Source organism: Cupressus sempervirens, chromosome 1 (genome assembly GCF_028749045.1).
Source record: "Cupressus sempervirens isolate cs-2001-9-10 chromosome 1, ASM2874904v1, whole genome shotgun sequence".
In the NCBI taxonomy this organism is placed as follows: domain Eukaryota; kingdom Viridiplantae; phylum Streptophyta; class Pinopsida; order Cupressales; family Cupressaceae; genus Cupressus; species Cupressus sempervirens.
In genome coordinates, this window is record NC_143118.1 from 524,146,422 (window position 1) to 524,164,325 (window position 17,904).

The window sequence follows — 17,904 nt, forward strand, 5'->3', positions numbered from 1 at the left end:
GCCAATTCTTTATCCCAAGTCATTATTTGCAAATCTTTGGATATGTATTCCAACAATGGTTGTATGGGCTATTTGGTGGGAACGAAATAAATGCATCTCCAGAAAAGAGTATCACACTTTAGAAAAAGTTTTAGAGGGAATTGAAAGATTGGTTTCAGAGGTGACAAACAAAAGCTTAAGAAATTCAAAGTTCAATCCTATTGTTACTTCTTGGGACTCTCAAGTGATTCAAAATTGGAAGCAATTATTCATTCTAGATGGTTGGAAGATCAATAACTCATCCTCTTCTTCATTATCTTGCAAGAAGATATTTTGGAGGCCACCAGTAGAGGGATTCTAGAAACTGAATTTCAATGGAGCATCAAGAGGAAATCCTGGTACTTTTGGTTTAGGTGTGTGCATCAGAGATTATAAAGGAGACATTGTGGTAGTTCCAGCATCCCCTTTGCCCATTGATACAAACAATATGGCAGAAGCCCGAGCTCTCCTGGCTGGTCTCATATTAGCCAAACAAGGTAATTTTTGTTCTTTGCATATTGAAGGAGATTCTTCTATCGTTATAGAAGGATGTATACATAGGAGAACTTCATCATGGAAATTGCAGTATATCTTTTATCAGATATGGAGATTATTAGATGAATGTAAAGAGGTTTACATTTTATAGATCAAGTTGTTGACCTTCTATCAAATATGGGGTGTGATGGGCTAGTAATCTCATCACTTCATCCTACATCTTTGGTACAAAAAAATGATGCCTTCAAAAGATTAATCTAGATTGATAAGATGGCCGACTTGCATATACATTAGTGCATTTTATCAATTTGTACAATCATCATTTATGTTATGTGTTGCAAATTGTCCTTAATTCCTGTGACAAATTCAAGCAATTATGGTGGAGTTGGGATAGTACATAAATTTAACAATTTTGATGGATAGTTTGTGCAAAATTTTACATGGTGTTTTACATAAAAGTTTAATAGTTTTGTTTTTTTGAATAGAGCTTTGGTAGTTTGCATATCTTATTATCCATTAAACTTTAGTTCACAATAGTTTTTTCAGATAGTCTCTATGTTGTAGCTAGAATGGTGTGATGTTGAGGGGGATGGATATCGTATCATCTTGTGAATTACGTCACAAACATCATCGTGATATCTTGCCAAAAGACTATCGGATTTGGATCCCATTGAGCACAAATGAAGGAGTTTTGCCAAACGAGATCAATGATGCAATATTAGACTTAATGTTCATAGTTCACTCTCCAACTATGAGGAGATCCATTTGACATGTTATTGTTGAAGAAATTTTACTTCCTATAGCACCTTAGTTCTTTTACCCATCACATCTTGTATCCATTTTTTTGTCAAATGCTATGGATCTTATGCAATCTCGTCTGCTACTTCAAGCGTTGGCTCAAAAGGTAATTTAGGGCATTTTCATTGCTGATAATAATTTATCTATTTCTATGCAACAATATGATCTATGGAATGGTTTGGCTTTGGTGGGGGGTTTATTTTCTCATTCTCAGTTATTGGTCAAGCATGAATGTTATGTCTTGTTTGAAGCCATTAAGAAGTCAATTGAAAATCGAAGTTCCATTAATATGAAAAATGCTTTGCAAGATGCTTCCCAAGTTCTAGGTTTTCAATTTGAAGAAAAAATTAAGTTGGGATATGCTCTCATAGATTTGCAAAGGGTTTCAAATCTAGTTACTCCATAGGGGCTGAATTTGGGTAATGTCAATTTGCAGCTTGATGAAAGAAATGCTTGGAATTCAGTTTTTGAACCAATTCCCACTTCTCCCATGGCTCCTCATGTTGATTCGGGTTGGTCTCCAAACTTATTTGAGATGGTGTGATCTGGCTAGGGACCTATTACTAATTATAGTGGGGGATGAAATGATTCACTTGTTAGTCAAGGTGGTTAGCAAGGTGCTTCAACATTTGATAGCAGTGTTGCTTGGGAAGGGTTGCTTGATATTGATAGTAAGTTTCTTTGTGGATATGATGATATGGAAGAATGAAATTGGGAGTATCACCTTGAATGATTTTTTTTACTGGTTTAAAATGTTATCGTCAACTTGACACATGTTGACTATCAAGTTTTGATAGAAATTTTAGATGTACTGATAATTAGTTTTTGATAATTGATGGATTATATATGGGTGGTAGTTGATACACCTTTTTGTAATTATGCTTGTTTTCCCACTATTATGTAAACACTATGTATATATAAGGGATGATGCTAGGTTTTCTTCTCTAATTCTTTCCCAATTGACCTTTTGAATCAGATTAATAAAATATTATGGTGGCTTGCCACTTTTTTCCTAAACAAAAAACATTTCCTGTAAAACAGTTGCTGAAGATACCTTTAATCCTCTATGACTCTACAAAAATTTTTCTTGCAGGACACATGTCAAAGAATGATTGTTGAAGGTTAATTTAAAACCCACTAAAATATTGTGTCTTCTTTTATTACTTTCAAAACATAGTCTAATTAGGCCTTGTGAACTTCTCTAGTGCTCTAAATGAAGAGATAGGGGAGTACACTCTTTACTATTTGGAAGTGATGTCCATGTGTAAATAAAAAACCTAGACCTCTTTAGACGACATACCCCTCTAAAGGAAAGGAAAGACAGCAAATATGTTAGAGCTTCTAGATGCATTGGGAGACAAGATATCTTGGTGATGAACATGTATATTATGTTTAGGTAAGGTGAAGAGATAGAGGCATATGCTCTTTTCCCTTTTGGCAGAATCATAAAGTTGGACCATTGAATTTGATCCAAGTCCTTGAGTCAACTTTAGTGGGCCTACTAGATTACTCAAACTCCATGAATGACCTAACTGAGCACACACCTTTCGCCAGTGATTTCAAATCACTATAATAAAGAGGCTTTATAGAGGGAAAGAATCCAAAGCCATGGTAATTTCTCTTCTTGATCCTGTGCCATATATCTTGAGAGAACCTTGCCTATTGTACTAAGTCACACCACTCCTAACCTTCCTTACCAAGGATGTACAATTCTAGGTGCTAGTGTGAATGAGAGGCCTTAATCTTTCTCATAAGACCATTGGGGCTTATCATGAATGTAAGCCTAGTGAACAACTCTTAGTCAAAAGCTACTTGGTTAACCTTTGAAAGGGAGCATAATCTTTGTGCAAGGAGGGGGGAAAATCTATCTTGTAGATTCTCACCTAGGTGTATATCTTGACACTTGAAGGTAGTATATGACACTTGACCATACTTCAAGGGTAACCTTTGATTATATATTATTGAGTCCTCTGAATGACCAAAAGAATGAGCTCCCTCTAGGGGTGATATAGCTGTATGGGGTGCACATATATGCATAAGATGTTTGACAAAGGTTTTTCCTTCTCTTTCATTTTGTTTCTAGGGACAAGGCACATTTTTTGGGTCTATCTTGTCTAGATTTGTCCAAATTGTCATAAATTCCCTCATCCTTCCAAGTTGCTTTTTCCTTGATTGGATTGTCTATGACTACTACTTTTGTTACAGTATGCCTATTGTTCACACACTATCTGAAAAAACCAAACTCTAACTAAAAATAATCAAAACTTACCATGAAAACTAGAACAATGGTACAAAATCTCGTATATTCCTGTGAGAAAGCTCATACAAGCTAGAACATAGAAACTTGCTATCTATCTTTTCTCATACAAAGTCTAGTCTTCACTCTTATAGTCCAAATTTTGTCTCATATAAGACTTTTCTTAAAATTAATTTAAACATGTTTAATAGTTGTCCAAACTAATTTTTTTTGAAACTCCTCATCTTGTTGCACATTTCCTTGTATGAGTCAAGAAAAGACTCATTTGGAAATGCAATTCATTGTATGAGACTATGTGTAAACTACCTTCTAGAGCCTCAAAATTTTTTGTTTGACCATACAGTCTTTCCTACTCTATTTTGGATTCTATTTGGTCACCTTCTATACACTTCTATGTCTATAAATAATCTAAAATCCTTAGGTTGAACACTTTAGTGTGAATGAAAACTAGTCTCTCACTCTACTATTATTCTTGTTGTACTATGTTTATCACATCTTGTTGTCATGATAGTCACACATATTGAATATTATAGTTATTACATTGATGATTCATACCTTGGTGTACATCACTCTTGATTTCATCTCCACTTACTTTTGAGACAAATTTTAAGCATGGTCTTAATCCAAACCTATCACACTTGTATTTTCTATGACTATTTCAACTAAGAGTAGAAGAGTGTTTCCTTCACATAGACCTAGAAGAGGTCATGACCAATGTTGATGTTGAGGTTGAGATAGAGGTAGAAGTCATACCAGGTATGTGAGAAACTATGAGTCTAGTGAGGAATTTTCATGATCTCCTCCCCTTATCACCCAATCTCCTTCATCTAGCATAGATTCTTCACGATCTCCTTATCTTATTGGTAGACCTTTCATAAGACATAATTTTTCCCATAACTCTCAATCAAATTTAGAATTGACTATTTCAAAAACATCCTAAAGATCACACCACTCACAAGCCATCTTTTGAGCAATACTTTTCTATTCAAAATGAAACAATATTACCCACTACTTCAAACACAATAGCTTGCATATTGAACCTCAACATATTGAAAACTTGTACAAAGAGAAAATGGATGACCAACAAAAAAATGAAGGAGAAAATAGTAAAAAAAAATCAACACATTCCAAGTGATGTTGAAGAAATACTTCAAGAAGAAATAGATCAATGTTGAACTAACAAAAGGCTTTAGGAAAATGATGGAAATTTTGATTAAGGAAGAAAATGAGAAATATTTCCTTAAAATTTCTAAAGAGGGAGCCAAGATGCCTCCCAACTATGACATAGAAACAATTTTGGTAGAAAAAGAAGAAACTGTATCATATAGGCTTGAAAGACAAGTCCAAGTCCTGTAGGACCAATTGCGACAAGTAATGAAAGAGAAAGATAAACTTGTTAAACAATAAACTCTAGACACTAATTGTCCTTTTCCTTTTGATAAATATCTCTACATGCCTCCTTTTCCTAAAGAAGTTGAGCTACATAAATAAAAAGTACATGGCTACCTATGATCCCCAATATACCTTAAGGGAGTTTGATTCCCTATCCATAGAATTTATGCACGATTAGACACATCTTATGTGCTTGTTTCCACATATTTTGGGTGGGAAAGCTATAGAGTGGAAAGGTTACCCACTAAAATTAAAATCTTTGATGAAATTAAAAATATGTTTATCCAATAATACTCACAAAACATTCAACACCTAGTTAACATCAAGGACTTTTCTAATCTTAAAGAAAGAACTGGAAAACCATTCTTGATTTTCCTCCAGAGATGGAGACATCTGTATACCAAGTACTCTTGCAAGACACCTAAAAATGGAAAACTTGACATATTCATGGGCAACCTTCTACCTGACTTTGGGTACAAAATACAACTCCAAGGAACTACAACATTTGATGATATGATTAAATAAGGTGTCCTCATAGAGGAATTCATGATCAAGAAAGGTGAGTTGACTTTACAAAAGGAAAACAAACAAGCATCAAACTCAAACAAAGATAAATAAAATATATAAATAGAGAATGTGATATGGTGAATGCTAGAGTAGTGGATGACATCATTCCAAAACCTCCCAAAGTTTCCTTCAATCTCACAAATAGTATACAAGTAGCTAAACCTACTAATAAAGTTTCTACTAAAACTAAACAAGCCAGGGATCTTCATAGATAGATCTTTGGATCCTAAAACCAAGCATAACTACACACCTCTTGGTGAACCTCTAGAAGTGGTCTATAAGACACACCTCTAAAATCAAATAATGAGTCCTTTAGATAGCTCTCAACCATATGATAAAAAACCTAGACCTAAGTGGTCGAAAAATGATGACTACTATGAATACCACCATAGCAAGGGTCATTTTTTTTGGCATAGAATCAAGACATAAGATTTAAGACCTCATTGATGATGGTGATGTGGTTTTTGGTGGACATAACAATTTTTTTGATCACATGGCTTTTAAGGAACCATTTCCTCCATATGAAAAGGGAGAGACATCTAAACCAAAGAATAAATCCAAGGTTAACTATACATACATTTTATAACCAAAAGTAGTCACACTTTTATAAACCCTTATACTTGAGAATACCCAAGATGAAGAGTGTCCCAAGAGCTAGCTTATAGCTCTCTAGCTATGACATGTAAAGGTGAAAAGATAAGTATGTTGGTTCTCAAATAAACCTAGTTATGAAACCCTTGCAAGGTACACCATAGAATGCGAGATTCAAATATGAGAGGAAGAGTGCTAGCATCCAAGAATCATAATGAGAATGCAATTTAATATAAACTATACTAAAATGATGGGAAAGATGCATTTTAAGCTAAAGAACATGAAGAGTTAAAAGATTTCTATTTAGTCTATGTGATCTAAGATATGAGCACAAAGAAAGACTAAGATAAAATGCCATGATGCAAGAAATGAGAAAGAAAATATGAGAGTGCAAATGCAAGAATTCTCCAAGTTATCCAAAGCTACAAAATCACATAGAAATCATGAAGTATAATGTTAATACAAAGAATATAATTGAAGAATGAGGAGAGAACCCTCCCTTTTAAAGATAAATGGATGGTTGAGATTAAGAGCCAAGAGAGATCTAATCAAGGGTGGAGGATGCATCTTGAATGATCTATGTACATAAGAATCTCACCTAAGCAAGACCAATAATTGAATTTAAGATGCTAAAGATGTGTGGAGGAGAATTAAATTTATTTTGAAAATAAAAGATTCCTCTCACATAGAAAATTATGCATTCATGTGTAGAAAAAAATGAATTTCCTCTTATTTTTAAAATAGGAATAATGCTTTCTATGTACACACTTAGAATAAGGGAATCTTGAGGAATTTATTTAATTAAAAGGGAGCAAGTTCTTTTAATTAAATAAAAGACTTAGGATAAAATGGTCAAACCATAGGTTATAATTGAATAAATAGATTTTTGAGGATTTGATCAAAGATAAGAAATGGATAAATTATGTAAAATTTCTAGAAAGGTGGATCATAGTCTAGATGACTATTTTTTGGTTATTACATTTCCCCTCTCTAACTAATGTGTGATCAATCTGGGAACACATTACATCAAAGAATGAAGAAGTCAAGCAAGCAAAAGAACGATATATCTAACTCCAAAGAACTAAGTGTAGAGAGATAAAAAAATCCAAAATGTAAAGTCAGTTAGTAGTAGAATTGAGCATTAGGAGAGAGAAATAAACATCAATACTTAAGATGAGTACTAATATGTCAATCCGTGCAAGAAGAAAGAGCCAATATATAGACATAGCTGAAAAACAATTTGCAATGGAGATAGAATATTCCTGCCCCCTATAGATCAAAATCAATATGAGATAGAGGAGATGCAAAAATGAGTTGCATGTGATCAAATAGAGATAAGGTAAGGTCCATGATGATAGATAAGTGATTAAGACCAAAGAGTGACCACCAACTAGTGATATTATGCCCCAGTTTGAGTAATTTTAACCAAGGTAAAGCATTAGAATTAGTTCAAATAAAGAAGAATATATGGAATGAAATGAATGAGAAGAGATATAGAGAGATAAAGAGAGTAGAAATGATGAAGAAATGAAGATATGATGATCACCTAAAAAACATGCAAAGATTAAGCCTCAAAAGGTCATCCAGTTGTACAAAAGAAAGAAGAATTTAAAATGCAACTTTGATCATAAATATGAACCTAAATTTCAATTTCAATCTTGAAAATGGATCAAGGATGTTGAAATTAGGTTAAAAATAGGTCAAAAGGGTATAAAAGGCCCCCAAAAGGGTAGATTAGATAGGATGAAAAGATTAACCCCTTTTGATGATAAGGAAAAAAAGAATATGATGAAAAGAAGATAACATATATGATCAAGACACAATCAAGATGAATTAAGAGGATGAATGTAGTTGACCAACATGCCCATGAAAGATAAAGGAGACTCCCTCAACACTCAAATGCAATCCAAGATAGAATAAACCCTAAAATGTAAGCTAGTATGAAAAGGTACAATTGTAATGGTTATACAGGCAGTTCCTAGTTTTTATCATTGAGCCTTATTAGGGACATCAGAAGATCATACAATCATTACTAGTATAACTATGAGGTTATGAATTGTTAGAAATATAAGAGGAGTAATTGAGATGGGAGGAGTGAATTAGTTACTACTAAAATAAATCCCAAATCCCTTAGATGTCAGTACAAAATGCAAACTAAAAACTAAATATTGTTGAAGCTCGCTAAACACATATAGAATGTAGTAACTTGGTAAACGCTTGACATATAAACTTTAGAGGTTATCTATGATTACCACTACTTTAACTTAGTTTCAAACACATAAAAGAAAATAGCTTGAACATATTTGACACCAAGATTTAATGTGGAAACCCAATTAGGGAAAAACCACCAATTGCAACTAGTTATTGTTTTCACTCTTCTCAAGTGAGCCCTGAACCTTATTAAAGGTTACAAAATACACTGATAGGTGTGACCCTATTAAAGGATTTAATAAACCTATTAGGAGTGGCCTTTTTAGAGGTCTTTAGACAATTTAATAGAATTTCCAACTTGTTAGAGGTTTTGCAAATAGCTATTAAGCCAACTCTGTTAGGAGATTTAGATCACTACTACAATGGTTAGAGAGTAACAATGAGATGACCTGATTTGAATGCAATTTATTTTCTAATTAAAAATCTCTATTTTGGCTTGTACTTGATCCATCTTGACCAAATATAGCTTTTCTGCCTCACAAGGATATTTTGCTTATCCTTCAAATTCAATAACATCTTCATGCATTACATCCACCTCATTGAAATCACAACTTGCCTTATATCTTTCACTTTGTCATGTTGGCTCAAATACAACTTAGAATAATTAATAATCATCACCTCAATCATTTGGAATCCATTGATAAATCAATTAAGCTTACTATGTCAAAATAAGAAAATCCTTCATTAGCTGACCCAACTCAATAGAAACTAATTCAAAAATGATTTCTTTTGTTAACTAATAGAAGCTCAATTAACACTGCAAACTTCACAAAAATCCTTTGGCAACTGAGTGAGCTCGGTTAGCACTAGTTCCATCCAACTTTCCTTCATTAACTGAGTGAGCTCAGTTAACACTCACTTTTTGCAAACTTTCCTTCAACACCTGAATGAACTTGGTAGACACTGCCTTCTAGAGTAGGCAATCATAGGAACACTTAGTAGACATAGAAAACTATCTTTACTACCTAAGTGAGCTTGGCATATGCTGACTGATAATGATATGACATTTGTGTAACATCAAAGACAACAAAAAATTAATCAATTGTATCCAACAATCTCCCTCTTTGGCATTGATAGCAACACAACATGTCATAGCACAATGAAATTTTTGATTGGTTCTTTGAGAACTCTCTCTATTAGTATGAACTCTTTCTTTTACTAGATTCTTTTTTTGTCTACAATAAGTACTACCAAGCTTATTCAAAACTTTCTCCCTCTTTGGTTCCTTACTTTGTTCCAAAATTTTTTTAGAGATATGATAGTAAACTTCTCCCTCTTTGAAAACACATCCCAAAGACAAAAATTCTGTTAATACCAATGTATCTTAATTTCTAATTCATCTACAATATGACCTTGATAATTCTCCACCAACTGATTGATCCTCAATAGGTTTTGGTTGATGCATCACTAAGCTTCATTTAGTGAACTCCAAATAGGTGAATGACCCCTAGCTTACCTCTTAGATACAGGAATGCATCCTTAGGTAATGGCTTGGTAAATATGTCTACAAATTTTTCCTTTGTATTAACATATTCCAACCTGACTTCTTTTTCTTACACCAATTCTCTTAAGAAGTGATATTTTATTGCAATGTTCTTTATTTTGGTATGCATCACTGGATTCTTTGATATTTTGATTGCACTGGTGTTATCATAGTATATGACTATTGGATCCTTGATCTCTATCTTCATTCCTTCCAACAATTGTTTGAACCAAATAATGTTAGAGCAATTAACTGATGCCACCACATATTTTGCCTCTGGTATGGATTAAGATGTATAGTTTTGCTTCTTGCTTGTACAAGACACTTGTCTTTTACCAAGAAAGAATGCTCCACCACAATTTTTTTTTCTGTCATCAATACTTCCTACCCAATTAGCATCAATAAATACTTTCAAGTCCAAATTGCCTCCAAGTTTATACCATAAACCATAGTCTTTAGTACCTTTTAGATGTCTCATGATTCTTTTGATTTCCATCATATGATTTTCCTTAGGATATGTTGAGAATCTTACACTATTCCAACTACTAGAGCAATATCAAGTCTTGTGTGTACTACATAATACAATTTTCCAATCATTGATCTATCTGTGGTCTGATCTACTTCTTTAGAATCATCATTTTTGGAGAGCTTATGTCTAGTAGACATAGGGGTTCCAACTAGTCTTGAATCTTCCATTCTAAAATTTTTTAGTACTTCCTTGATATACTTAGATTGAGTGATGTAGATACCATTTTATTTCTATTGTATCTGTAATCCAACAAAGAATTTTATCTCACCAAACATAGAAATCTCAAATTTTTTACTCATTTCTTCTAAAAATTCTTTGCACAAGTCACCATTTCCTTTAAATAGAGTATCGTCAACAAATATTTCTACCAACATAATCTTCTTATTCGAGCCTTCCTTGATATACAAACTATTGTTATCATTTGTCCTTTAAAAGCCAATTTGTACCAAGTAATTATGAAGTCTTTAATACCAAGCTCTTAGAGCTTGCTTGAGACCATATAATGCTTTGTGTAACTTACAAACCATGTCTCTTTTTCTAGGATCTATAAAACCTTCTAGTTGTTCAATGTAGACTTCATCAAGAATTTCATTCAAGAATGTAGATTTGACATCCATTTGATATACCTTAAATCTTTTATGTGCTACATATGCTAGTAAATTTCTAACACCTTCTAGTCTTGCAATAGGAGAAAAAGTCTCACCATAATCAATACCTTATTCTTAAGAATAGCCTTTGCATACCAATCTTGCTTTGTTTCTTAAAACTTTTCCATCTTCATTCATCTTATTTCTGAATACCCACTTTGTAGCAATTACATTTTTATCCTTGGTTCTAGGAACAAGAGTCCAAGTTTTATTCTTTTCTATTTTTTCTATCTCTTTATTCATTGCTTCAATCTAGCTTTCATTTTCTAGAGAAACTTTAACACTTCTAGGTTCAAATTTAGCAATTAAACATGTACCTTTTAATTTGCTTCTTGTCATTGTTCCATCAGATTTTCTCCAATGATTTGATCAGGTACATGATGCCTTCTAACATATCTTGCTAACACAAGCTCTTTTTGCTTTGAATGAGTCTATCAGGTTCAATTTAAACTAGCTCGGTAGTTTTTATTGTGACTTGGGTCCTTCAGACTGTAACTCAGGTTGAACTATCTACAACTCGATAACTATTGGAGATTTTGGAGACTTAGGAGATGAAGCATCCTTTCTTTTAGATAGATTTGGTTAGGTATCAGGTTCATAGTAAACAAATCTATAGTAATCTTATAGTTCCTTATTTCTTTCTTCTTCGCTCCTTTCTACAAACTCATCAATTCTAACATGTGCACATTCTATAATTTTATGAGTAGACAAGTTCAAACATTTGTATGCTTTACTTATGCAAAAATATCCTAGAAATATGCCTTCATCACCTTTTACATCAATTTTTCCTTTTCTAGATTCTTTCAAGATATAACATTTACTACCAAATACTTTCAAGTAGTTTACATTAGGTTTGTAGCCATACCATAGCTGATAATGACTTTTGTTTGAATCTTTCTTCGACTGTACTCTATTCAAGGTATGAACTACAATGCTGATAGCTTCCTTCTAGTATTTGAGAGCAACATTCTTTTCAATCATTAGGGTTCTTGCACAACCCATGATATATCTGTTTCTTCTTTTAGCTATACCATTCTGCTATAGTGTACTAGGAGTTGATACTTGTCTTTTGATTCCTCTTTCAATGTAGGAATTATTGAATTCATTGGAGATGAATTCACCACCTCTGTCTAATCTTAAACATTTCAACTTTTTTCTAGTTTCTTTTTCTACTCTTGCTAGATACCACTTGAATTTTTGAAAGGCTTCTAATTTTTGTTTTAGATACATTACAATCATCATTCTAGAATAGTCATCAACAAAAAGAATGAAATTTTTTTCTCCACTTTAGCTTTCTATTCCAATAGGTCCACCTAAGTCTGTATGAACAATTTCTAAGACTTCTTCTTAGTGATAGTTTTTTCTTTTGAAACTTGTCTTTCCCATCTTACCATTTTGGCAATTCTTGCATAGACCCATGTCAGGTTTCTTCAAACTAAGAATACCTCTTACCATTTTATGTTTGCTTATCTTAATTAGATTATCAAAGTTTAAATGACATAACCTTTTGTGCCATAACCAGCTTTTCTCTACTTGAGTAATAAAACATGAACAATCATTGAGATTAGGATAAAACAGGTTACCTTTTGTTTTCTTACCAGATCCAACCAGATTTCCTTTTCCATCCAATAGTTTGGCCTATCCATTCACGAATTCTACCTTAAATCCAATGTTATTAAATTGTGCCACACTTAGTCTATTATTCTTTAGTCCTTCAACCCAACAAGAATTGTCACATACAAGTTGTTTAGTCAATGAAATACATCCTTTTCCTTTTGTGTTACAAGGTTCATTATTTTTAAATCTCACATTGCCTCCATCATAATATTCCATGTGCTTAAATTTTGTTTTGTCTCCAGTCATATTATGAGAAAAACCACTACCAATAATCCATATATAATTTTTTCTAACATGAGAGCTAAGTGCCATCTTTCACAACAATATATAACATTTCATCTTCACTATTATCAGAATATTTAGTTATAAAACAAATGTATTACCTTTGTCCTTGTAGTTCTTGTATTTTTTGGAATCCTTCTTGCCTTTGTGCTTATTGCTTTTCTTTTCATCTTTAATTTCCTTATTTGGACACCTAGCAACAATGTGACCAACTTCTTCATAGTAAAAGTAGATTAGAGGAACTTTACCTTTGTACTTTCCTCTACCTTTGGAATACTTCCTTGCAAGTAAGGGTTCAACAACTTCAAGATGACTATCTGAACTTTCTTCTGATGTTCCTTCTTCTTCACTTCCTAATTGACTAGATTTTGATTTCTTATCTTTTTCTTTGAGTGAGAGTTTAGCTTTAAAAGAAAATTCAATAACCTTTGAACCAAGAACATAGTTATCAAAATTATCTAACTCAAAAGTTTTCAATCTTCCAACTAGATCATTGAAAGATATTTTATTATTTGAATCACATCTCATTTCTTGAATAGTAGACACTCTAATTGCATAAATAGGAAGAAGAGTTCTAAATACCTTGCTTACAACTATTTTCTCTTCAATGTCTCCTCTAGATGCTTGGATTGCACTTACACTTGCTTTGATCCTTTCCACATATTTGACAATGTTCTCATCTTCGCTCAGTCTCATCTAATCAAAGTGTCATCTAAGACTTTCAACCTTAGCTCTTCTTACATTGTCATCTCCTCCATATATATCTTTCAGTTTGATCCACATCTCATAAGCTATCTTGCAATCTTTGACTTCATCAAATTCAACATAACTAAGAGAATGCAATATCAATCATCATGATGTTATGATTCTTCTTTTTAGCAATATCTTCAATAGATAATGTTCTAGTGGGAGTCTTGTGTTCAGTATGAAGATACTTGCATCCTAAGTCACTAATGGTAGCCAAGTGTAACCTCATAAGTCCTTTCCATGCTACAAAATTGTCTCTGCTCAGCTTAGGGATTTCTCTTCTGTAGACATTTTGATCTTTAGCTTAGGTCCTTGAAACCTTCTCTACAAGAAGAAAAAGTTCTGATACCAATTTTTGAAAATATAAGAGGGGTAACTAAGAGGGGAGGGGTGAATTAGTTACTACTAAAATAAATCCTAGATCCCTTAGATATTAGTACAAAATGCAAATTGAAAATTGAATATTGATGAAGCTCGATAAACACATATAGAATGTTCTAACTCGATAAATGCTCGACATATAAGCTTTAGATGTTGTTTGTGATTACCACTACTTTAACTTATTTTCAAACACATAAAAGAAAATAGCTTGAGCACATTTAACACTAGGATTTAACATGGAAACCCAATTTGGGAAAAACTACCAATTGTAACTAGTTACTATTTTCACTCTTTTGAAGTGAGCCCTATTAGGAGCCAACCCTATTAAAGGTTACAAAACACACTATTAGGTGTGACCCTGTTAAAAGATTTAATCACCCTATTAGGAGTGGCCTGTTAGAGGTCTTTAGACAATTCAATAGAAGTGCCAGCTTGTTAGAGGATTTGCAAAAGTGATTAAGACAACTCTATTTGGAGATTTAGATCACTACTACAATGGTTAGAGAGTAATAATGAGATGACCTGATTTTAATGCAACTAATTTTTTGATTATAGATCTCTATTCTAGCTTTTACTTGATCCTTCCTAACTGAATATAGCTTTTTTTGCTTCATAAGGATATTTTGTTTATCCTTCAATTTTTCTTCCTCTTCTCATCATTAAATCTTCAATAAAATCTTCATGCATTACATCCACCTCATTGAAATCACAACTTGACATTATACTTATCTCTTCCACTTTGTCAAGTTGGCTCAAATACAACTTAGAATAATTAATATTCATCACCTCAGTTGGTTAGAATCAATAGATAAATAAGTTAAGCTTACTATGCCAAAATAAGAAAATCCTTTGTTACCCGACCCAGCTCGGTAGAAACTATCATATAAATGATTTCCTTTCTTAACCAATAGAAGCTTGGCTAACACTACAAACTTTTCAAAAATCCTTTGGCAATCGAGTGAGCTTGGTTAGCACTGGTTCCATCCAACTTTCCTTCATTAACTGAGTGAGCTCAATTAAAACTCACTTTCTACAAACTTTCCTTCGATGCCTTAGTGAACTCGATAGACACTAACTTCTAGAGTAGGCAATCATAGGAATGCTTGGTGGACACAAAAAACTATCTTTACTACCCAAGTGAGCTTGGCATATACTGACTAATAATGATATGACATTTGTGTAACATCAAAGACAACACATAATTAATCAATTGTATCCAACAATGAATATGATTTATATCAGATAGGTATGTGGGAACCCAACCTATGCATCAAATACATAAAGATAAAGATGACTAGTGTCACTAGCTTCCCTAGATTTAGTGTAGCAATATTATTCTTGCACCGAGATACAAAATGTCTAGATGGCCATAAGCATGCACTTGCAAAAAATAGTCAAGGATGACACATTGTAGATCCTAACTATCAAGTGGGACAAGAAATAAACTCAAGATACTTAAGATCCACTAAAGTATACCCATATATAGAAATAAAAAGAAGAAGAAAAATGCCCCATGCCCTAGTCCTCTAGTTCATGAAATCCTCGAGAGACTATTATGGAGGGAACATTCAACAAATAAATCATCATAAAAAACACACAAAGAGAAAATAAGCCAATAGATCTTAGTCAATATTTAGTGTTTAAGTATATGTGTGTAAGTCACATGAGTGTCTCTTTAGGACTCAAGTCAGCCAATGAGAAGTATCATGATATCTTAGGCTATAGCTAAAGTATCTGATAAGTGTTGAGAAACACTCGATGTCAAGGGGAGTGTTGTAAAATATTGTTTAGTGAGCTACCAAAGAAACACCAATGCAACAAGGAGACCCTAATAAGTTACACAATTTGTGCACCCTAGGCCTAGTCGAGAGTTAGTTCCAAGCTAGGCAAGACCAAAGCAATAGGAGATGAAGAGATCATAAGTGTGAGTGAGATGTTGATAGACATAGGTGCAAGGGTTTGAATTAGTGCCTGTTTCTAGGTTTTCACCACTTACCTGGATTTTTTTTAGGACTTTTTGTAATTTTTTTGTATTCTTTCAAGATCATAAGTTATGTACAAGTGATAAGAAACAAGCACTAAGAATATAACTTATTGAGATGTAATATGTCGATGGGCTTGGGGAGCTATTCTACCTTAGGTGTAGAGAGTTAATATGCACTAGATCCAAATGCAATAGTGATAATTTAGGAGCCCAACCAATTAGATTTGAACTTTCCCTTTTGTTCTCTATTTTACTATTTTTTAATATTTTCTCCAAGGATAAGATCTCCAACTTGAAACTCTTTAGGATGAACTTTCTTATTATAGCTAGTAGACATGTGTTTTTGGTAGGCTCTCATATGATCAAAAGTAGCTTTATGACATTCATCTAGGACCTCAAGCTCATGTATTCTCATAGCCCTATAATGTTCATCAATGATTATCCCTTTCAAGGAGATTCGTAAGGATGAAATCTCAACTTCAAGTGAGAAAATAGCCTTAGAACCATATAATAGAGAAAAAGGAGCAACCCCAATGTTAGTGCATATGCTAGTTTGATATGCCTAGAGTGTGGGATTAATCTATAGATGTCAATATCTCCTAGAATTATGTAAATTTTTATGAAATATTGTTAGAAGTGTCTTATTTGAGTCCTTAGCTTGACCATTCCCTTGGGGATAATAGATAGAGGACCAATGCTTCTTGATCTTGAATTTTTTCCAAAGTTGCCTAAGGTCCTTATTCTTAAATTGGCCTCCATTATTAATTACTATATAGGAGGGAATACCATAATGATAGATGATGTGATTCAAAATAAATAGGGAAATGTGTTTTCCTATAGAAACAAAAAGTGGAACAACCTCAACCCACTTAGTGAAGCACTCTATCACAATGATAAATTTATTCCACTTGATGAGCTAGGGTTTATTTTTCCAACCATGTAAAAGGCCCATTTCTAACCATGTAAATTCTCATTGAAGTGCATGAATTAGGTTACCATGTAGCTAACACATTTTACAATATTTAGCATAGCGCACGACATCTTCTTGCATAGTAGGCCAATAGTAACCAACCCTAAGAAGTTTATGAGAAAGTGCAAGGCCATTAGAGCATGACCCAAAAATTCCATTATGGACTTCGACTAACATTCATTTTGAACATCTATCTCTAAGAACCTAAGGAGTGTTCCATCTAGACCCTTCCTATACAAATCACTAGAGACTGGGGTAAAATGGGAGGCATTGTAGATGAGTTGGCATTTTTAAAATTATGAGTAAGATTATCAAGGTCAACTTGGTCATAAAGGTAAGAGTAAGTGGTAGAATAGTAGGAAGAGCTATGACCAATGATAATACAAATGAATTAGTTGTTAGGGGAATCATAGGTAGGGAAATGTGGCTCTTCCATGAGGAATTCAAACTTAGATTCATGTTCTTGTAACTATAGTATAGATGCCAAAGTAGCCATAGCATCTATAGCCTTGTTTTTAGCCCTAGAAATTTGTTGAAATGTGACAAAGGTAAAGTAGTTTCTTAAAGAATCAACCAATTTCTTATACAAAACTAACTTGTCATGTTGGTATGATAGTCATTGGTAATCTAGTTTATGAAAATTATTGAGTCTCCATAAATGTGTAACTCATTTATCCTCTATTTAATAGCTAATGTTATACCATTGGTAAGAGTCTCCTATTCTTCTATATTTTTTGTGCATTGAAACAATAGCTTATATGACTCAGGGATTATGTACCCATGAGGTGAAATGAATAGAATACCAACAAAAATGCCTTTTTGAGTGTGAGATCCATCAAAGAACATTTTCCAAGTTTTGTCTGAGATATACATTATTGAAGAATCTAGAAAATCTATCTATTTAGGGAAATTATCTTGGAGTACAAAATTGGGAG